The 23,368-nt window shown below is 39.0% G+C and overlaps 1 protein-coding gene across 18 annotated transcripts in view; it reads right to left on the reverse strand.

Moving 5' to 3' along the window:
- KLF12 (KLF transcription factor 12) overlaps positions 1-23,368 on the reverse strand; it is a 536,618-nt gene that overhangs the window by 416,505 nt on the left and 96,745 nt on the right. For 11 of the 18 annotated variants that reach the window (XM_061435077.1, XM_061435085.1, XM_061435081.1 and 8 more), the window contains one exon: positions 16,368-16,536. The exons of the other annotated variants lie outside the window; for them this stretch is intronic. The gene's annotated coding sequence lies outside the window, so the exon portion shown is untranslated. The remainder of the gene's footprint in view (positions 1-16,367; positions 16,537-23,368) is intronic. 18 annotated transcript variants of the gene reach the window in all.

Genomic DNA, 23,368 nt, shown 5'->3' on the forward strand with positions numbered 1-23,368 from the left:
TTTGAAGTTGCAAGTAGAATATGAATTTTCGGGGGACACCAATCAACCCTGTACAGCAGACAAGAAGGGGGAGAAAATAGCAACTCCGGTCAGAATTCTAAGTGTTGCTTACAAACAAGTAGTAGAGTAACCTAGTCTCTGGGGACCTTAAAGAAAATAAAGGAGTACGTGAAACAGAGCTAGAGTTGAGAGTGTCCCTAAAAGATAACCTGAAAGAGATTCCAAGCCCTAACAGTTTATCACCCCCGGTGCAATGGAACCACTTCCAAATTCCAGCCTCCGAAATATCATGTTGCCTACGCCTTAGAACGTTCAAATCTGTACTTCTGTTGTCAAGAGTTAAAGCACTGTCCCTGAAAATTCATATGAGAATTCAAACAATTCCAAGAGATACACTGTCATATTTAGAGTTACGATGAACTACCCCATTCTTACTAAGGCAAGCATTACAGAGGAAATGTGCTTTGTAGAATTAACTACGTCTAATTATCACATACTCAACCATATTTCAGGGAAAATATATTCTGAATTCCAACTTCATACTCTTAACAAATACCCAGCAAACTAATAAACTTTCCATGATTTAGCACTCTGGGTATCAATCAAATGGTTTGTATATTAATTGTCCTCACTAGTGATAGTTTGGGAGAAGGCAATGGCACCCCACTCCAGTACTCTTGCCTGGAAAATCCCATGGGCGGAGGAGCCTGGTAGGCTGCAGTCCATGGGGTCACTAAGAATCGGACACGACTGAGCGACTTCCCTTTCACTTTTCACTTTCATGCACTGGAGAAGGCAATGGCAACCCACTCCAGTGTTATTGCCTGGAGAATCCCAGGGACGGGGGAGCCTGGTGGGCTGCAGTCTATGGGGTCGCACAGAGTCGGACACGACTGAAGTGACTTAGCAGCAGTGATAGTTTGATGGCTCAGTGGTAAAGAATCCTGCCAATGCAGGAACCGCAGTTTCAATTCCAGGGTCAGGAAGATCCCCTAGAGGAGGAAATGGCAATCCACTCCAGTATTCTTACCTGAAAAATCCCACGGACAGAGGAGCCTGGCAAGCTAAGTCCATGAGATTGCAAAAAGTTGGACATCACTGAGCAACTGAGCATATACAAACACAGCAATAGTTAGCACAGACGTTTTGTTTCCAACAACCAAAGAAATCAAAGAGGATGTTAATTATTTTGTCATGCTCAAAAACTCTGTGATACACGAAGAGACCCCATAATGTTTACAGCCATCAGCTGAACTACTACCAAGAGAGAGAAAAGGAGAGGGAAAATGTATAATAAATATATGAACTACAAAAACTTTTTGACAAAAATCATTATTCCATGGACACAAATTAGTTTGATCCCTTGGTTAACTTCTTTGGCCTTAAATATCCTATAAATTAACCAGCAATATAAATAAGTTCATCTTGTTCATTTAAATACTATTCTAACGGAAATGGACAGAATGACATGGTTTAGCCAAGCTCTGTCTGCATTAAGAAGAGAAAAGCAAAGCCTCTCTAACGTATGAGAAATTAGGAGAAACTCTGCTAAGTCACTTCAGTCGTGTCTGACTCTAAGCGACCCCACAGATGGCAGCCCACCATCTCCCCCATCCCTGGGATTCTCCAGGCAAGAACACTGGAGTGGGTTGCCATTTCCTTCTCCAAAGCATGAAAGCGAAAAGTGAAAGTGAAGTCGCTCAGTCGTGTCCGACTCTTAGCGAACCCATGGACTGCAGCCCACCAGGCTCCTCCATCCATGGGATTTTCCAGGCAAGAGTACTAGAGTGGGGTGCCATTGCCTTCTCCGAGGAGAAACTCGAAGGTAATCAAAAAGTTTTTAATCGATTTTTTTGCTTTCAACAGATTTCAAATATGGGACTCTTGACGCTTTTCAAACTTTAATAACTCACTGTTTCCTAACTACATTAAATTCTAAAGATAAATAAGGCAAAAGAAATGTCCCTTTATAATGTAGCTCAGAGGTGGGGGCGGGGGGTGGGGTGGGGACGACTCTTCTATTTACTAGGCTGACATTTACTTTGATCTCTTATAGACCCTTTTAGGTAACAATTTATATAACAGAGCAAGCAAACTCCTTTGGGAATTTATAATACCTTAGAAGTACGAACAAATGCAAATAAACTGAAAACACAGGGGGCTGTATCTCCATTGCTTGCTTTTTCTTACTCTGTTTGACAGCACTATTTTCAAGAAGAGGCAAGGAAATAAATCCTTCAATTTGGCTCTGATAACTTAAAAAGAAGCTTAAAGCAGTTTAATAACGGAGTAAGATTAAACCACACTTCTTAAAAAAAATTATCTCAATATATGCAGAGAAAGCCTTTGACAAAATTCAACATCCATTTATGATAAAAACTCTCCAGAAAGCAGGAATAGAAGGAACATACCTCAACATAATAAAAGCTATATATGACAAACCCACAGCAAACATTATCCTCAATGGTGAAAAATTGAAAGCATTTCCTCTAAAGTCAGGAACAAGACAAGGGTGCCCACTTTCACCATTACTATTCAACATAGTTTTGGAAGTTTTGGCCACAGCAATCAGAGCGGAAAAAGAAATAAAAGGAATCCAAATTGGAAAAGAAGAAGTAAAACTCTCACTGTTTGCAGATGACATGATCCTCTACATAGAAAACCCTAAAGACTCCACCAGAAAATTACTAGAACTAATCAATGACTATAGTAAAGTTGCAGGATATAAAATCAACACACAGAAATCCCTTGCATTCCTATACACTAATAATGAGAAAACAGAAAGAGAAATTAAGAAAACAATTCCATTCACCATTGCAACGGAAAGAATAAAATACTTAGGAATATATCTACCTAAAGAAACTAAAGACCTATATATAGAAAACTATAAAACACTGGTGAAAGAAATCAAAGAAAAAAATATTTCAAAGGTGGCAAAAGGAAGTGCCTTTATGCAAATGTCATTCCTTCCCAACTACCAAGAGTTGCTAATCCACTCAGATGAAGTCTCCAAATATATGTGATGTTCCAACTACCCCTGTGTATCTTCAAAGTGGATTTGAAGTTTCTTAATTGTGCTACTAATCTAGCTACTGACATTAGTAAATTACACATGGGGGACATTTCATTCTTTTTGCAGTTTTAGAAAATCAACAGTCTAAGTAGATGCAAAGGCTCTGGTGCTTCATGGACAAAGGTCTATCTCGCCCATAATAATAATTAACGACATACACTGAGCATGAAAGATACAAAGGGGAATTCAGAATCATAGAAGTTTATGCTCTGCGTTTTGACAGAATCATACAGGTTTATGCTCCGACTTATGATAGCTTCCTAGAGCATTCCCTAGTGGCTCAGACAGTACTCAGATGGTAAAGAATCTGCCTGCAATGCAAGACCTGGGTTCAATTCCTGGGTCGGGATGATCCCTGGAGAAGGGAATGACAACCCATTCCAGTATCCCTTCCTGGACAGAAGAGCCTACGGGGCTACAGTCCATGGGAGGGCAAACAGTCGGACATGACTGAGCAACTAACAGTGACTTTCACCACTACAGGCACTGTTGTAAATACTAAATAATACAGAATACATCATCAATCAATAAAGCAAAATGAAATGCATTAGACTGAGCTGATGAGATAACCAAATGACTGCAGATACAGCTAAATGAAGAGATCAAGTAGATACATCAGGAATCTAACTTGATTATTGCCATAAATAATCACTTCTCAAGAGTCCTTATGACAGAAAGAAAATATTATTTAGAGAATGCAAAGGTTACTTCCTTAAATAGACTTGCTGATGTTTACCCAGCAAAACAGCTGAATTTAGGTACCCTCACTCAAAACTTAACTTTATTAATAAACGTAATTCATGCCCAGTGAAACACATTCACAATGACCAATTTCTTTTTATTATAAAATAATTATAAATAACAGCACACAGATTCCAAACACATGCCATGAAAAAAGTATTTTTTCTTTTAGACCTTGAGGGGGGAAAAAAAAAAAGGCTCTATGTTAGAGGAAAAACAGGTCTAAAATAACCTGGCAATAGTTCAGCTACCAAAATATATGTGTAAAAAATGAAGAAAGGCGGAAGAGGAAAGAAAATCGGTTATTTTAATTCCAAAAAAAAGTGAAAGATTTGCAAATCAAATTCTTTTTTAGCATTATGCTTCCGTTATAAAACTATATATAATTCCCCCGATGCTTACACAGTGAATAAAAATCACCTTGAAATATAAACTTAAAAATGTCTAAAAGGTCAATTTTATTGTCATATATATTTCAGCACAATTAAAAATAAAAATGAAGTGCTATTTAGAGGTTTTTCTATTCATTAAAATAAGGACAGAATGGTTTTCATATGCAGACACATATTTTCAGTTAGATACAGCTATGTGAAAATATATGGATTTAACTCTACTTCTGCTGTTTGAAGAATCAGGTTCTGTTCATCTTTGAATGTCCTAGATTTAGAAAAGTTTATGCTATGCAAATTCTACCACCATAAAAACAATCACTTTACTTGGAATCAAATATCAGTAACAGTCACCTTGAGTTCAATCCAGGTGAATGTGAACATCAAATCTAATCTTCGATAATTTATATTCTGGCATACGGTTACATGAGCTTTTCAATTTTCTAACCACTCTAATTTTAGACCCCTGGGAGGCCAAAAGGTATGGGAACAGAGGGACCCATTTGTGCACCCTGATGATCAGCTCCTCCCACAGTCAAGCAGGTGCCCTGTGAAACTTCTCAGGTCCTTTCCTGTGTGAATAGCCACCTAGAAATGTCAGGGGCCTGCCTTGGGTTTCTGACAGGAAATGGTGCCCCTGAAGTGCAAATTCACACGGAGGGGGAGCTGCTGGGCTTAAGGTGCACTGGCAGCAGAGCAGAAGGAACCAGAAAGTCGCACTGTGCATTTCATAAAGATAAAATAATCAAAAACGAAAAAAAAAAAAAGGGGGGGGGGATACAGAATTAATTTGATTAAAAATACAAATCAACTACTCCTCAATACATCTAAAGGATAGCCTATCTGAAGGCTTACAGAGGAGTTGGTGAAGAAATTGGAAGGCAATGAAAATTCAAATCTATTCTCTTCTGTAAGTGCATGTCTTTCTCCCTAATCTCCTTCTAAATTTTTTTGTTGTTGTTCTCACCCTTTCCTCCTTTTTTTCCTATCTAATTATACATCTCAAAGAAATTTCCTTGCCCCTTTAGGTTCAATTCATCCAACCTATGTTTTGCCTGGGGTGGGGAGGATGAGGGGGTAAGGAGCACCCTGAGTAAATACTAAGATCCAACCTCCCACAAATTAGATTAAAAGAAAGAGTAAGCCAAGGAGAATAGAGTAGTTGGCCTTAAGAGTACAACTCAAGATAAAGATCCCTTGAGGCCATTTTAAAATGTCCATAAAACCAAAACAGTGGTTTCCAATCCTATATTTGGTGACTGGAGCTGCAGACAGAGTTTAAAGCATATGTTAATACATTAAGACAAATAATCAGTAATTAGATCTATAAGCCAGAAATACCTTTTAAAAAAAATCTTTTTAACTTCAAAGACTTTTCCTGTAAGTAGTTTTAACTGTGAGCATACAAGTTCATCATATAAAAAGTCGACAAGCTGCATTACAGTTTTTCTTTAAATGAGTTCTAACAAGATGTACTTTATTACAACTGTACAACGAATTCCAGAAAATTACAAGACATGACCAGATGTCCTGCTTGCGATCAGAAACTAAATATATGTCAACAAGATCACTTGTGGCCCTTGTAAAGAAATAAGAAACTGTGAGATACACTCGACATCAGTTAGATTAGCCAATTTTACATGAATAACTACTCTGTTCATTGTTAGAAAATGGTAGAATCGTCTTACCCATACATTGCCTCTGGCAATAAAAACTACCAGAATCCTCTGAAAGGCATTCATGTTTCTAAAGTCAAAACAGTTAATAACCTGTGACCCAGTAATAATATTCCTGAACTAATCATTCTCCCTAAAAAAAAAAAAGGGAAGAGGAGAGAGGCAGAGGGGGGGAAAGAGCGAAGGAGGGAGGGAGACAGAAAGGGATAGAGGCGGAGGAAAAAGAAGGAAAGAAGGAAGGAAGCCTACAAATATAAAAGGCTCACTGTTAACACCATTTATAACCTAAAAACAGTTCCAGTTCATCCCAAGGAAGCAGCCAATTTAACTATGGTAAAACAATGTAATGGACTATTATGCTGCCATCACAAACTCTACTTAAGAAAGATGGGGGGAAGAGCAATATTAAGTAAAAATACCTTGCATATGAAGAATCAGTAAAATACACAAAAACATTTGTTGAATAAGTGTGGTATGGTGGTTTGACTAAGGATTTTCCCTAACTTAATTAGCATTACTGATATACCTCCATAATATTTTTCTTAAAAACTAGATATACTTTTATAAGTATATTTCCTAATATTTTCTTAATATTACTTTTAAATATTAATAAACCGATTTCAAACAGCAATGTTTACAGAAAAACTGTCAAGATTAATCAAGTCACTCCTAGAATTTGTCTTAATATGAGATAATAAAATAAATATGGCTCTTAAGTGGAAAACGCTTCAAGATTCAAAATGTTCAATTAGTCTTCATGTTTTAACAGGACTTTCAAAAAGCACCTGCTAGATGCTGCAGAGAATTACAGTGCGTAAGAGACAGAAGGGAAGAGAATCATCATTACGGAAAGCTTACACTACAAGAGGAAATAAAAAGAGACTTTTCAATTTTAGAAAGGTCATACATGATATGACCAATTACAGCACTCCTGAGAAATAACCAGCAATAATGTACAATGCAAAGAAAGGCGTCTGCCAATATTGCTTATTATTTTCATTTTTAATAGTCATCATTCATTGAGTACTAATTTCCAGACACCTTGCCAGATGTTCTACATAGTTATCATTTCACACTCAGTACAACACTACCACCTAAATTTTAGCAACTGCATTTCACAGATGAGGAAACTGAAGCTTAAATAAGGAATATCATTTGTCCCTCATAGCTCATGGGGTTTCCCTCATAGCTCAGGAGGTAAAGAATCCACCTACAATGCAGGAGACCCTGATTTGATACCTGAGTCTGGAAGATCCACTGCAGAAGGGATAGGTTACCCACTCCAGTATTCTTGGGATTCCCCGATGGCTCAGTTGGTAAAGAATCCGCCTGCAATGCAGGAGACCTGGGTTCGATCCCTGGGTTGGGAAGATCCCCTGGAGAAGGGAAAGGCCACCCACGCCAGTTTTCTGGGCTGCAGAATTCCATGGACTACAGCCCACAGGGTCACAAGGGTCAGACACGACTGAGCGACTTTCACTTTCACTGTAATGTGTCCAGGGTTACATGAAAGAGATCCAACCAATAATAAAGAGTGGAACTAGGACTTGAACCAAGTTTTGATCTTTTATTGCATCCTTTCTCCAAAAACTTTAAAAGAAAACATGGATAAACCACATAAAACCAGCACTTTTACATTTCTTTATATAACCCCACTAGATTTGCTTTTCCGCAGCTATTTTTATCTGTTCTTCTTGAAACAGAAGAACTTTTCAACTCTATGACAAGAAAACTTCATCATGGTTAGTCATTGCATTAAAGTCAACAGGTTTCCTATTAAATGTTTCCAACTAAATACAAACTGTATCTTTAAGATCATAAAATTAATACAGCCACTTTTTTTTTTAACAGTGGTTTTAAATTTTATTATTTTTTAATATTTACTTATTCATTTGGCTGCATTGAGTCTTAGTTGCAGATGTGGGATCGTTACTTGCAGCTCGTGAACTTTCAGCTGTGGCATGTGGGATCTAGTTCCCTGACAAGGGATCAGACCCAGGCACCCCCGCATGGGGAATGTGGAGTCTTAGCCACTGGACCACCAGGAAAGGCCCATTACAAGCATATTTCCAGATCATAATATGCTTTAGGTCAGATTTAGCTACACCAAGAACAATCTGCCAGAATATGCTGGATCAGATATGCTTTTAACTTTTTTTTTTTTTTTTTGGTTTCTAAGTCTCTCATGATTTCTAAAGTAAGTATTTAGGAAGACCTGTAGTCGGGTTTGGGCCTCGAGGGCACGCAGCCTCACCATTCCAATTCGTTCTCGTGTATTTTTCTATGCAGGTCTTAACGCTAAACACCAGGTAAGTTTCAGCCTCTAGAACCAACGAACCTTGCATTCTAGTATTAATAGCACCTTCGGTCCTCTCTTGAAGAGTTACTTCCTTCCTAAACAACATAATCAGTTCCTTCTAAGTTAAGGTGTGTAACTTAACCTCCTAAAGGCACTGCTTTATTAACTCTTACCTCTAGGCTATGGCTAAGTGCAGAACCAAGGCCTAGTGAAAAGAAGCCTGGAAAGGAAGAGAGAGTTCTTGTTGCTGGTAGAACCTGATTCACTCACAGATGGGTCTAAGGTACCCAAAATTCTGTATTTTCTTATGAGGAGACATGAATTTTCTTCATAAAATTACACAACAGAATTATTCAGATTACATTTAAAATGTTCTAAGTCCTCACCTTATCTTGAATTACCCGAATAAACTGACGGGTAAACATAAAAGTCAGGATGCCCTGGGAGACGTGGACATCCCAGAACCCGGGCTGTGAGGTGGGGGAGGGGAGGGCACCCTGTGCTTTATCCAAAATGGTAGAGGGCTTACTGGAAAACAGGAAACAAAAGAAGATGGCCAACAACAGAACCCACTGGAGACAGAAGGGCCACCTCTCAGGAGAAAGCATTAAGAGGCCAGAAAAGCAGCCACTGGGGAAAATCTGGGGAGCAGTGGGCAGGGCTCAGCTCAGCACTGGGCCACTTCTCCCCTAAGTCACTGCCTCTCTCTTCCTCTTCCTGCTTCAGACTCTGTATCTTGACTCAAGTCAACCTCTGGTCCAGGGAAATACCAATTCCTTAGGTTTCCCTGATAGCTCAGTTGGTAAAGAATCCGCCTGCAATGCAGGAGACCCCGGTTTGATTCCTGGGTCAGGAAGATCTGCTGGAGAAGGGATAGGCTACCCACTGCAGTATTCTTGGGCTTCCCTGGTGGCTCAGCTAGTAAAGAATCCACCTGCAATGAGGGAGACCTGGGTTTGATCCCTGGGTTGGGAAGATCCCCTGGAGAAGGGAACGGCTACCCACACCAGTATTCTGGGCTTCCCTGGTGGCTCAGCTGGTAAGAATCCTACTGCAATGAGGGAGACCTGGGTTCGATCCCTGAGAAGGGAACGGCTACCCACTCCAGTATTTTGGTCTGGAGAATCCCAAGGACTGTATAGTCCATGGGGTCACAAACAGTCAGACATGACTGAGAGACTTTCACTTTCACTGTATTAGCACAGGGATCTCACACTCTACTATAAATGGGCATTAACAAAAACAGCTTCCTTGGTGGCTCAGATGGTAAAGAATCTGCCTGCAATGCAGAAGACCTGGGTTCAATCCCTCGGTCAGGAAGATCCCCTGAAGAACAGAATGGCAACCCACTCCCAGTATTTTTACCTGGTAAATTCCATGGACAGAGGAGCCTGGAGGGCTATAGTCCCTGGGGTTGCAAAGAGTTGGACATGATTGAGTGACCAACACTTCCACTTTAACAAAAACTGTATAAATACCTACATTTAGAAGGGACAAAAATTTTAACAGCTCTACCATTCCAGAACAAAATGGCCATTTTGTCCATTACATGCTCAGAGTCAACACCCTCCCTAATTCTAGCCCACTTCCAATCAATATGATTTAAAGAGAAAATAATCATATTCTACAATGGGTAGACAATAGGTAAGGAACTTAGTATCACCTCTTAGAAGTTCACGGTGGGCCATGAAGAATACATTTATGTTTATGCAGGCCACAAAAGTAGCATTCTGCCATACCCCACGTCCCTTTTATTTAAGCGTAACATTTAAGCTAACACAGTGCTAAAGGCTTTGCAAGATTTATCTCATTAAAATCACAAATTAGGACCCTGTGGTTAGGTATTCTTGCTCTGCCACAGTACAGAGGAGGAATCTGTAACTTGAAGGTAAAGAGCTTGCTCAGTATCACAGAGATGGAGCAAGTGATGAAGGCAGGAATCAATTTCCATCTCTCCAACTCCAAAGTGAGTTCTGAAACACTCAATTATACTGTAAGTTGTTAAAAATCTACTTTCTACCATTTTTAATATCTGAAAGGCACTATATTTAAAAGCAGCAGAAACCGTAGGAGGACGAGATGAAGGAGAAGAGGAGCAAGAAAAAAACTGAGTACCAATACGTACAAGGCTCTACACCACATCCACAGATTAGGTAAACACTCCAAGTCTTGATGAGTGCACAGGTCCCAATAACTCACCGTTCCTCCTATGGGAAAACCTGCCTCGGTACACTAGTTACTATCTTTATGCTCTTTCGAAACTCTTGCTCACTTTACCCATAATGCCTGTCTTAACTAAGTCCCCTTATTCAATCAGTCTAGCGATGCTACTATATATGATATTGTGTGTGATTTAAAATCAGTTCTATAATTTCTTTTGTTTGAAGATGTGGTACATTAAATTTACATTCAACAATTTACTTTGTTCTAAATGACCAGCTACACAAACAGTACACTGCATATGGAATACCAAGGAGAGTATACAATTTAGTTTGACAGGGGCATCTCAGGTGCAGAGAAGTGGATTAATCGTTAATTCTCTGTTTATGAAAAACTATCACCATAGGTCTCTTATGTTACTTACGAGATCCATATCTTACTGGTAATGATCCATATTTGTGTCAGTTACACAAGCATTTGTTACTTATTAACAATCAACATTTTAAATTATTACTAACAAAGAAATTGATCTTTTGTCAAACCAGAATTGAATACTTTTTGTGTACACCTTTAATTGCTATTTGTCATGTTGAGCATTATAAACAGTACACTGTGAGACAATCAAATAAAAAAGTTAGTATCCCAGAATACAAACATGATATACTTAATATCCGATACATTATTTTTACAGTCATGCCAAAAGATCAAGTGGCATGTTGTTACTTGACAAAGTTAACTAAAATATTTATGATGTCACTGACAAAAAATAGTATTCAATTTGCCAGATTTAGAGATTTAAAGATGTTTTTTCTAGTTGTGATTAAAGATTAAATGGCTTTTTAAAAAAAGCATTTCAAAGATTAAATTTACTTAACTGGTAATTTAGTATTCTACACGATCCTTTCCCAATAAATACAAATCTTCTAAAAGAACACATGCCATGTGCACTTTTAAATTTTCCTTCAGGTATAAACAAACGCATCAACAGCTGAAACAGGCTACTTCCAATGTGTGGCTAAGCAACAAACTCCAGTCTTCATCCTCTTCTCTCTAGTCATCATTTTAGACAAATAGACGTGATTCTTTAGAAGATTATGACAGAAGAAATACCTTTATTGAGGTGAGAAATCAAACTAAATGATATTCAAAACACCATCCAACCAGAGTTTCTTAACTAAGAACACTACTCACAAAATTCCAATCAGACTGATCAGCTTCACTATTTCTCATGTAATTTCTTGGGATACTGTTAATATTTCATAAAAGCACAGGTTGAAAACTAACAATAAAACCTTGGGGTGGATAACAGGAACTTCCAAATCTGTTAGGCAAGGACTCTTTTTGATTAAAGGACTTTCCTTAATAAATAAATCTATTATTATTACGCCCTGTAAATGGCCTTGAAGTTTTTTTTTTAATTTGTCCTACTTTCTACATAAATTTTTCTGTTTAATTTGTCCAACTGTCTTCACAGTGGAAGTTCTCTATAACCGGACCTCTCCTACTTTACTTCCCATCACCTGCCAACCATCACTGAACTAAAGGCCTGCTCCCATCCTGCTCACTCTGGCTTGGACCACTTGGTTCAGGCTACCTGCCACCTTCAGCTACCTGTGGCCAGTGTTCAGGGTCAAACCAATCCTTATTTCTCCATGTACTTTCCCTACTACACTTGAGTATTACTCAACCCTATCCATCTTATACTTTATAAGCTCCCTTGTGTAGTACATCTAATACATACTTACATATAACCCTACCCTCATGATTTAGTTTTATTTCTATATTTTCATCTGAAGTTTATAATATAACACCTGATAACTTACTATTTTAAATACTGAGTTGACCCAAAAGTTCATTCAGGTTTTTCCATATCATCCTACAGAAAAACCCAAATGAACTTGTTGACCAACCCAATACAAACAGATTATCAGTTTCTGAGGTTTTGTTTGTACAACTAGATTGTTAATTATGCATCTTACACTTCTTTTTTCCTGTAAGTTATCAATATTCAGTAAATACTTTAAAGCCTGCTGATAAAAATAAAATTACTTTTATATGGATTTTATTAATTTTTAAAAAGTATAAACTTCTAAGCCAATAAATATGTTCAATATTAATTGCTTTTCTTTAAAACTCAATTTTGTTGTACCTACCCTAAAAAGTACCACAGAAAACATCACTTATGGATTTCCTAATATGCAATGTCCTAATGGGTGTTATGAAAAATGCCAATTATAATGCTGATCATTCACAGTTTTCTTCAACTTTTCCTAGTAGTAAAAGTTGACACACATTGTATACAAAGTAGAATGAGAGTGCCTGCCCCTCTAAAAATCTAACAACTACTAACTGTATAGCACAAACAGTAAAAAATAGAAATATCTTTGCTTTTTCTGATTAGGGAAGTACAATGCCCATATTCTAAAATCCTCAGAGAATACCTAAAGGTATAAATAGGAAAACTTAAATCATTTGTTAGTTGACAAACTAGTAACAAACAGAGAGAACTGTTAACCATATTTGCTGTGCCCTTTCACACAAGCATACACTTACACAAAAGTATAAATTCTAGAAAGTACTCATTAAATCCTGGCTCCACACCTCCTCTTGGTGCAACCTTGAACTACTTATCATCCTGATATTTCTGTTTGTTAATCTGTATAATGGGGCCAATAATATCTAGTAGGAGGAATGCCATGGTCATTAAAAGAGATAATCAGTGTAAAGCACTTCGCAAAGGTTCTAACACATAGCACATTTTCAACATTACCATATATCCCTGATACAAACGCCACTTTGTAATATGCTTCCTTCAGCTGACAACACTTCACTGACAAATTTCCCTATCAATAAATTCAAAAATCTGTTGTCTTTTTAGCAGCAGCTTAGTGTTTTCTATCAATGTACCATATTGATTTAACTATCTCTCTATTACATGTTTTGACTCCTTCATTTTTAGGGATAACCATACTCTGGTGAGGAGAAGGAAATGGCAACCCACTCCAGTACTCTTGCCTGGAAAATCCCAGGGACGGAGGAGCCTGGTGGGCTCTGGTCCATGGGGTCGTAAAGAGTCGGACACCGCTGAGCAACTTCACTTTCACTTACATACTCTGGTGAACATAACTGTAGCCAGACCTTTGAACATATTCATTATCACATTTCTGAAATAACTTCCTAAAAGTAAAATTTATGGTCCAAAGGGTACTCCTGTATTAAATGTTTATATATATTTCCACAGAAAAGTATAAGTTTACACATGCTTCATCAATGCATATACATGAGTATTTACCACACCATCCCCAACACGTGGTCTGGTCATATTTTTAATCTTATGCAAATTGACAGTAAAAAAAAAAGTTCTAAACTTGTACTTCTTGGACTATCAGCGAGATTAAACATGAATTCAGCCAGATTAAACATGAATTGATCGGTTAACTGGTCATGTGTCAGTCTTCTTTTGTGAAATTCCTGGTCAAATCTATTCCCATCTTTATACTGGTGCAGTTGCCCTTATTCTGGTTAAGAGAGTTCTTTCCTTAAAAATACAAATTTTCACTGCCATATATATTTCAGATAGTTTTTTCCACATTACAATCTGTCATTTCAACTTATCGAATTTTTATCATAAAGATATGCTCAATTTTTTTAGTCAAATATATCCATCTATTTTCAATCTATGATTTCTGGATTTAGCCTTACCCCTTAGAAATTCTTCCTTCATGCAGATTTATAAAAGTATTCACCTGAATCTTACTTTAGTACTTTTATTATACATTATACATTACTCTGATTCAGTTTTATGAAGCAAAGTATGAGAAAGATGTATTTGAAATCTTAGAGAATTATTTCTGAAAATATCTCAGGTCGAACAAAGCATAATGCTTAGCCAAACCACTGTATTAAGGAAGATACAGAAGCAGCTTTATCTAAGCTTCCATGGAAGAATATTATAAAAAAGCAAATCATATACAGCGGCTTCATAGTTTTAGCAATTAATTTTTATCTCAATCCGTAGACTTCTGTTCTGCTCTCCAGGTCTGTTTATCCCACAGCTTACTTCAAATCTGTACTCAAATTACTTCCTCAGGGAAAACAGGCTCACAGGTGCTGCGTATAAAGCAGGCAGACTTTCCCCCTTGATTCTACAGTGGATCTCGGCTGGAAGAATACATTTATTTTTATTAATTTCATTACTTGAATCATGGCAGAGATGGTGAGTATTTTTGATCCCCACTGCAGCAGCTGACATAAACAGGTCCTCCAGGAAGGAACGGAAGTTTCCGATACAGCTTTTCGTCTTGTTTGTTGCCACTTGTTTGTTTTTCAAAGAAAAATATAAAGTCAGATTGAAGCCAAACAAAAAGCTGGGCCACAGTCCTTCTTTGGAAGTAATCCATCTTTCCCTCACACATTTTTAGAAAAGCTGAAGAGAATCACAATCATTCGAAAAATTCATCCCTTATGAGTTGAAAGGGGGATATATGTTTCATCCTAAAACGATCTGCTGAACTGGGTTATTTCAGTTCCATTTCATGCTCTTATACATAGGTAAACAGTGTCCTTTCTACACTCTGCATTTTTTAAAGTATATAAAAAAGAAGTTTAAAAATGTATTTCTAAGACTGGTATTCAAAGGATAAGGATTCAAATCTATGTACAGTTTTGCAGCTTATAGAGCTTTTTTATAAACATTATTTAGTATTCATAGTTTTACTGTATGAATGAAAAATACTTCCTGCCATATCAAAAAACAAAGGCTGCTGCAGCCATCAAGCCATCACACTACAGTGTCCCCAGAGGTGAGCCTTGAGGGAACTCAGGATAGAAATGGGATGCCCGTTATCCAGCAGTACAACTGTTGTAGCCACCCCGATGGTACATCCTGAGGGGACACAGATGAGAAAGTACAGGATACTGGCCCCCAGAGAGCTGAGGTGCCCACCAAAGGAATGACTTCAGTGAGCCCAGACCCCTGGCATTTTCCCATACAACAAAAAGATGTCTGGTTTTAAGTAACAGTCATCTTTTGATGTTCTGACTACCTAATCTTTGTTGTAAAGAGCCAACTCATTGGAGAAGACCCTGATGCTGGGAAAGACTGAGGGTAAAAGGAGATGAGGGCAGCAGAGGATGAGATGGTTAGAAAGCATCACCAACTCAATGGACATGAACTTGAGCAGACGCCAAGAGATAATAGAAGACAGGGAGGGTCGGCATGCTACAGTCCATGGGGTCACAAAGAGTCGGACACGACTTAGCGACTGAACAACAACAATCTTTTGATGTTCCGACCACCTGGTCTTTGTGGCTGAAACTCCTATACAGCCCAGCTCCCCTCCCTGCCTGTTCAGAGCAGTCCTTCAGAGCCATCTGAGGTGCTGCATCCTGGGCTTAAGTCCTCAGTTTCATCCACCAAATAAAACGTAATTCTTGACATTTAGGTTGTGCAATTTTTTTAAATCAACAACAGGGATTATATAGTCAGGGAAGGAACTCAACTTGAATTAACAAAACTAGTCAGTGGAAGGACTTGAACTCAGAACTCCAACCCACCCCCACCCCAGTGCACACATGAGTCACATTCAAAACCTGCCTCTCAAGTACCCTCTTCTTCACTACCCAGCATTCCTTCACTCCTTGTGAACCGTCTGGATACCCAGACACTCTACTCTTCACAGACTGCACCCAGACCACTTCTATCAGGCTAACAATGTATCCTCTCAGCACTTAAAGTAAGTCCATGGCCTGTTATTTTGCACTCCTGGTAAATCTCTTTTGTCTCCCACTAGTAAATAAATCCTCTGAAGAGATTGTGAGTTCCTCAAGATAAAGACTTTTTTGTTAACTTCCCACAGCACCTGGTATAAGAGTTTAAAAATTGAGAGTTAATAAACTGGAACAGGAAGGCTATATTCCAGAAATGAAAAACAAGCTATTTTTAAAGGCTTAGCCTGACACTAACCCAGACATGGTGTCCCCACGCCCACCGGCAGGCTCCCACACCCGCTCAGAGTGTACACACAAACCTGCATTCCACGCCCAACAGGGACCCGATGTTCCCAAGACAGGCCGAGGTTTCTCAACTCGAGGAGGCGGCAGTGCTTTTCTCAAGGTTTAGGGAGTGTCACCTGGATGCTTTCTTTACAAAAGTTTTTTTCACAATAGCTTCTGGCCCAGCAGGCAGTCTGAGAGAGGCTGGAGGATGCAGGAAAGGAAGAAAGGCAAGAAGCAGAGTCAGCAGGGGAAGTTCCTTCACTTCCAATGATGAAATTCCCAAATCACTTTCACCACCGTGCCTTCCAGCATCTCTCTAAATTGCTCAATTGTGTCCAACTCTTTGTGACACCATGGACTGTAAGCCCGCCAGGCTCCTGTGTCCATGGAACTCTCCAGGCAAGAATACTGGAGTGGGTAACCATTCCCTTCTCCAGGGGATCTTCCGAATCCAGGGATGGAACCTGCATATCCTGCACCGGTAGGCAGATTCTTTACTGCTGAGCCACCACGCAAGCCCACCTTCCAGCATAATGAAAGTAAAAGAATAAGCAGATGAGAGAAGGGAGAGACACACCACCTTCTCTCTCATACCCAAACAAGAGATACAAATAGGATCTGTAGAACTTGAGAGTAAAAGAGATTCATTTTCAAAACTCCAAACTACTTCCTAAAGCAAAAATTTCCACAAGCAACAGTTTTTCCCCTTCCATACGAAAAGCTTCCTCTGTACTTATCTAAATATGGGTGGTTGTATGTGCAACTCAGGCTGCTATATTCACTCCAAGGGATGAATTCCCTTTTAACATGTAAAGTCACACACTGAGACACACTAAGCCTACTGTATACATCCATCCTTACAGCCTCCACCATGTGCAAAGCATCCGTGGTCACACCAATTAAAACCCGCTAGACACACCCATTCAGGGCATGCAAGACTGAATCAATTTATTACGCTTAAGATAATTTCCTAAGATTCATTTGTCAACATCTAACTCATTAACACTGGATCCCCATTTTTAGCATTAAACTTATGTTTTGCAACCTCATGCATTTTCTGGATAATGCCTATACTACGTGGTCTCTAAATTCGAACTAACAGGAGTGGACTCTCATTATCCGTGTTGACAATTCCCTACTTTGCAGAAGCCAACTTTAAGATAATGTTTCTTTAAAATAGGAAATACACAAACTGTTTGTGGGTGAGAAATGACCTTTAGAGTGGGGAACAGCCACGAATCCTATCACTGATGTTCCATCTGAGCCACCAGGGAAGCCCTTTTCTTGATTGTGCTGTGCTTAGTCACTCAGTCGTATCCTACTCTTTGTGACCCCATGGACTGTAGCCCGTCAGGCTCCTCTATCCATGGGGATTCTCCAGGCAAGAATACTGGAATGTGTTGCCATGCCCGCCTCCAGGGGATCTTCCCAAGCAGGGATCAAACCCAAGTCTCCTGGATTGCAGGTGGATTCTTTACCACCTGAGCCACTAGGGAAGGCCATGAATACTGAAGTGGGTAGCCTATCTCTTCTCCAGGGGATCTTCCAAACCAGGAATGGAACCAGGGTCTCCTGCATTACAGGCAAACTGCAATGTAGGAATTGCATTCTTTTGCAGCTGAACTACCAGGGAAGCACTTTCTACATTACTCAGCTATAAAAAGAAATGCATTTGAGTCAGTTCTAACGAGGTGGATGAACCTAGAGCCTATTATACAAAGTGAAGTCAGAAAGAGAAAAACAAATAACATATATTAACCCACATATATAGAATCCAGAACAATGGTACTGATAAACCTATTTGCAGGGCAGCAATGGAGAGGCAGACATAGAGAACAGAAACATCATTCTGTTATATGTCATAAATAATGTAGAAGCAACAGCCAAGCAGAGTCAGCACTATTAAAAGCCTATTGTGTGGAGGGGGAGGGGTGAGCAATAAAAGGGCAGCACGGGGAAGCCTTCTGCCTGTGACAATGGTTAAATAAATCTGCACATGTGACAAAACCATGCAGAACTGTACATACAAGCACACACATTAAGTACATGTGAAACTAGCAAAATTTGAATAAGCCTAGAAGATTGGATCAATCTTTTGGCTTTGATTTTGCACAACAGTCACACAAAATATTACCATCAGGGGTAACAGGATAAAGGAGTTCCAGATCTCCCTTGTATCTCAGGAGCATAGTGGGCAAAATTCCTGTGCCCACTTAAATAACCTCTAAGTATTTAAAAATAAAATGTTTCAGAAAGAAAATTTGTCAGTAGCAAACAATGTCTGCTATACATATTAATACATACAATTAGTTGTACTCATTCAACCCACATTTATTAAGCACATACTATTGCTTGGCCCTGCTGGACATACCGGGGCTATAGACACAGAAATGATATCACCTTTGATCTTGAGAAACTCACAGCTGGTCATCTCCCAGGAAAGCAATGTAAGAAGGGAAGAGAAGGTACAACGCAACTCCACATGGAGAGGTCAGGTAAGGGTCTCCAGTCGGTCCACATCATTCAAGCTTTATATGAAAGTAAATGCACTTGCCAATCACCACTCCATTCACAAAACAGATGACCAGAATAAAAGAGCCCTATTAACCTAAGGTTCACATCATTAAAAATCTTAACCCAGAGAATAGTTTTTGCTCAAGGTATTTCTGACTTAAGAGCAAATAAATATTCAGGTAAAATAAGCTGACTGCTTAACTAAGAAAGAAGGTTGTGTCTAACTTCAAACACTCTGTTTCTTTTAAATGGCTTTCTGAACTATGTTTTGGAAATGTTAAAATTATTCAAATAAGATTTACAGCATAATGTAAAACGTGTAAAACTGAGGGGTGATAACCTCCCAGGAAAAAAATGCTTCATATTATTAAAATGCAGATTACTATTTTCAAAATAGCTATGAATTCACTTTTCATGTTACATGCCTTCCTGGAAAAGTTTCGTGAAAGCAAACAATTTCGCTTTAAAGAAATAAGCTCTTTAAGAAGTACTGTCTCCTTGAATCTGATTATCAATTAACAATATGTCAATGTCATAATTTTAATTTATGAGTCCCTCTGACAAGTTGGCCTGGTAAAATCTTTGGGTTCCCTCATACTTCTAATATCATACCTGGAACATGTTACACAAGAAAACATAATTTTGTAAGACATTTTAAAATAAAGAAATAATGCCATTCCTGTGCTTTCATCTTATTAAAGATTTACTACAAAAAAAAATATTCCTTTTGGAAAAAGGACAAAACAAAATAAAGGACTATTATTTAGAAATATTAGCTTTAGTAATATTTAGTAATATTAACTTTCAAAAACTTAATGCAATTAAGAGAAAAATGGAAATGTTACAAATATCTCTAGCCTCAGCTTGAAAGATCACTGGACTAAGAGTGGAAGCAAAGATGGCCATGCTGACCACACAGAACTTGACTTGCACACACTACCATGCGTATTGTCCCAAACCTTTCTTGATGAAAGTGAAAGAGGACACTGAAAAAGTTGGCTTCAAGCTCAACATTCAGAAAACGAAGATCATGGCATCTGGTCCCATCACTTCACGGGAAATAGATGGGGAAACAGTGGAAACAGTGTCGGACTTTATTTTTGGGGGCTCCAAAATCACTGCAGATGGTGACTGCAGCCATGAAATTAAAAGACGCTTACTCCTTGGAAGCAAAGTTATGACCAACCTAGACAGCATATTGAAAAGCAGAGATGTTACTTTGCCAGCAAAGGTCCGTCTAGTCAAGGCTATGGTTTTTTCCAGTAGTCACGTATGGATGCGAGAGTTGGACTGTGAAGAAGGCTGAGTGCCGAAGAACTGATGCTTTTGAACTGTGGTGTTGGAGAAGACTCTTGAGAGTCCCTTGGACTGCAAGGAGATCCAACCAGTCCATTCTAGAGATCATCAGCCCTGCGTGTTCTTTGGAAGGAATGACGCTGAAGCTGAAACTCCAGTACTTCGACCACCTCATGCGAAGAGTTCACTCATTGGAAAAGATTCTGATGCTGGGAGGAATTGGGGGCAGGAAGAGAAGGGCTGGATGGCATCACCAACTCGATGGACATGAGTTTGAGTGAACTCCGGGAGATGGTGATGGACAGGGAGGCCTGGCATGCTGCGATTCATGGGGCCACAAAGAGTTGGACACAACTGAGCGACTGAACTGAAACCTTTTGCATGTGACGTATCGTCCATAAATCAACACAAAACAGTACCTTATAGTCAATTTATAAAGTACACAGGATGGCTTGTTCAAAAACTCAGTAGAGCAAATCCTAAGAGCTATCATTACAAGGAAAAAAAAAAAACTTTTTTTTTGGGTGTGGGGGGCTATTTCTTATTGTATCCGTATGATGATGGATAGTAACTAAACTTATAACAATCATTTCATAATGTATGCAAAGTCAAACCATTATGCTCTACACAGATTTATACAGCACTGTATAATTATATCTCAATAAAATTAGAAAAAGAAGATATGCAGGCAAAATTAATAAGACTTACTGTGTTACAGAATTTTTACCCTTTCCCTGTTGAGTAAAATATATTTTATCTAAAAAATTATCAAAAAACACTAAACAGACCTAAACAAATGACTGAAGAGACCAAGTTATGACACTGAAAGTATTTTTTTTAAATGTACTTTCTCTCCAAAACTATGTTGTATAAATTCAATGCAAGCCCAATAAGAATCCAGGAAGGGTCATCTTTGTCTTTTGGAAACTTGTAAGCTGACCAAAAATATATTCATAAGTATATAGGACCAATAAAAACCTAATTACAATTGTGGGGTGGGGGGAACCCATGAATGTCAAAAATCAAGTATAGTGTTAAACAGATATTCAGGTTGAAATAATCCAACTACAGGTATCACATACTGAAATCGATAAAGGGCAAATCAGACCTACAGGTTCCTTAGTTCACACGTTCCCTAACAAACAGCCATCAGAATATCATATTTCCAAACTTAATCTGCCACAGGATATGGGAACAACTCATCACCACTTCACTTCTGTTTTTATGAGTCTACCATGTATCAGGCATGCTGCCAAGTGCTAAAATTCAATAGTCATCTAAAGCAGACAGGATCTGTGCCATCATGGAGAGCATTGCCAAGGAAGAAAGGTATGCTCGATGCCACCTGTGCATAAAATACAGGACTGCACACTCAGACCACCCACCGATCCTGAGATCTGATGCTCCAAGTGTCTGCACTGAACATCTGCAGTCCCGGACTGGGACACTGGATGGCAGAGACCTCAGGAGCCACCATCAAGCCAAAAACAGTTTCAGAAATGAAGTGGAGTCCAGTCCTACAAACTCAGTGCCAACATAAGTATGCCTACAACTTCTCTCCTTTATTTTCAAACCACTTAAGACTGAACAAGAGGCTCTTAGAATACCTCATCCAGACACACTGAATGTGCTACATAACAAAGCTGTTGTTATGAAGAGGTATTTTCTCCACAATTCCGTTATGGAGCTGTCCCCACTCCTTAAACACACACCCTTTAGACAGTCAGTTGTTTGATTCAGGTTTTCCACAGCTGAGGTGGTCAAAAAATGTTTCTAGTGAATATAGAAATAATCCTTGCTCAGCAAAGCAAGCTAGTGAAAGTGAAAATTTCAAGTGTTCGTCACCCAGTCAGCATCTGACTCTTCGCGACTCCATAGACTGTAGCCTGGCCAGACTCCTCTATCCATGGAATTCTCCAGGCAAGAATATTGGAGTGGGTTGCCATTCCCTTCTCCAGGGGATCTTCCCAACCCAGGGATTGAACCCAAGGATCTCCAGCATTGCAGGCAGACTCTATACCGTCTGAGAGAACCATCTCTTCTGATCTCCATTCATCCTCCCAAGTCTCTTTGACCTCAGAAGCTTGACATCAACCTTAACCCTCCTCCTCCACCCATATCTTTCCCATTCTATTAGTCATCAAGCCCTATGCATCCTGAGAAAAGGGATCTTAAATTGATTCCTTTCTTTTCCATTCTCACTGTCACAACAATTTCCACAGTGCTGGCAATGAATAAAATTCACACTACAACCCCAAACCACATCTCAAAAATTATTCCCCACCAGGTACAGATCTGAACCAACAACCATATTCAACCACTTACGCACACCTTTCCTCCCAAGCACCTCTGGTTCCTTCTATCTCAAATATCTCTAATAGAAATCCCACGTTCATAACTTCTCTTGAAAGCCACTTCCTCAAACAAATTATGTCCTAATTCTCTACCACTTCTGAACTCCCACAATATCTTCTACCATTCATATGCCTTGCAGTGTAGTTACTCACCTGAGTATTTAATATGGATGTATTTTACTTAAGGATAAGGCTTTGTCCCACCCAGGTCAAGAATGTATCCTTGTGAATGCTGTGCACAGGAGATGACTGATAAATATTTATCAAACAGAACTGACCTTGAGTATTCACGTTAAAGTGCTGACTTATTCTCAAATGCAAGCAGTGGGTAAATGGGGCTAACATTTGGATGAGTGGGGAGACAGGAACTGTAGTACTTCAAGTGACAGCACAACTGTGATTTCCTAAAACCCTTCAAAATCACCAACACCCGCAGCTCAACTTCATGAAAAAGAAATCCAACATCAAAGATACGGCAATAAGGAACTTTCCTGCTGGTCCAGTGGTTAAGACTTCATGTGTCCAATGTAGGGGCCGCAGGTTCAAACCCTGGTTGGGGAACGAAGATCCCACATGCCACAGGGCATGGTCAAAGAGTAAAAAATATATGGCAATCAAGTTCCCCCAGATCTCTGACTTATACACACACTTTCCTTCCCTCTCTCCCTCCCTCTCTCCCCCAACACCCTTCCTCACTCTCTCCAAAGGAAGGGACAGATCTCAGGGCAGGATAGTATCGTTTTTACAGCAGTCTCTAAAGTCAGAATGGTCCAATCTTGCCTTGCTATTGTGTGAATACAAGCAGAGTATATAAATTATCAGCACCATAATTTCATCACCTGCAAAACAAATATTATGACACAGTACTT

The sequence above is a fragment of the Bos javanicus genome, chromosome 12 (genome assembly GCF_032452875.1).
Source record: "Bos javanicus breed banteng chromosome 12, ARS-OSU_banteng_1.0, whole genome shotgun sequence".
NCBI lineage: Eukaryota > Metazoa > Chordata > Mammalia > Artiodactyla > Bovidae > Bos > Bos javanicus.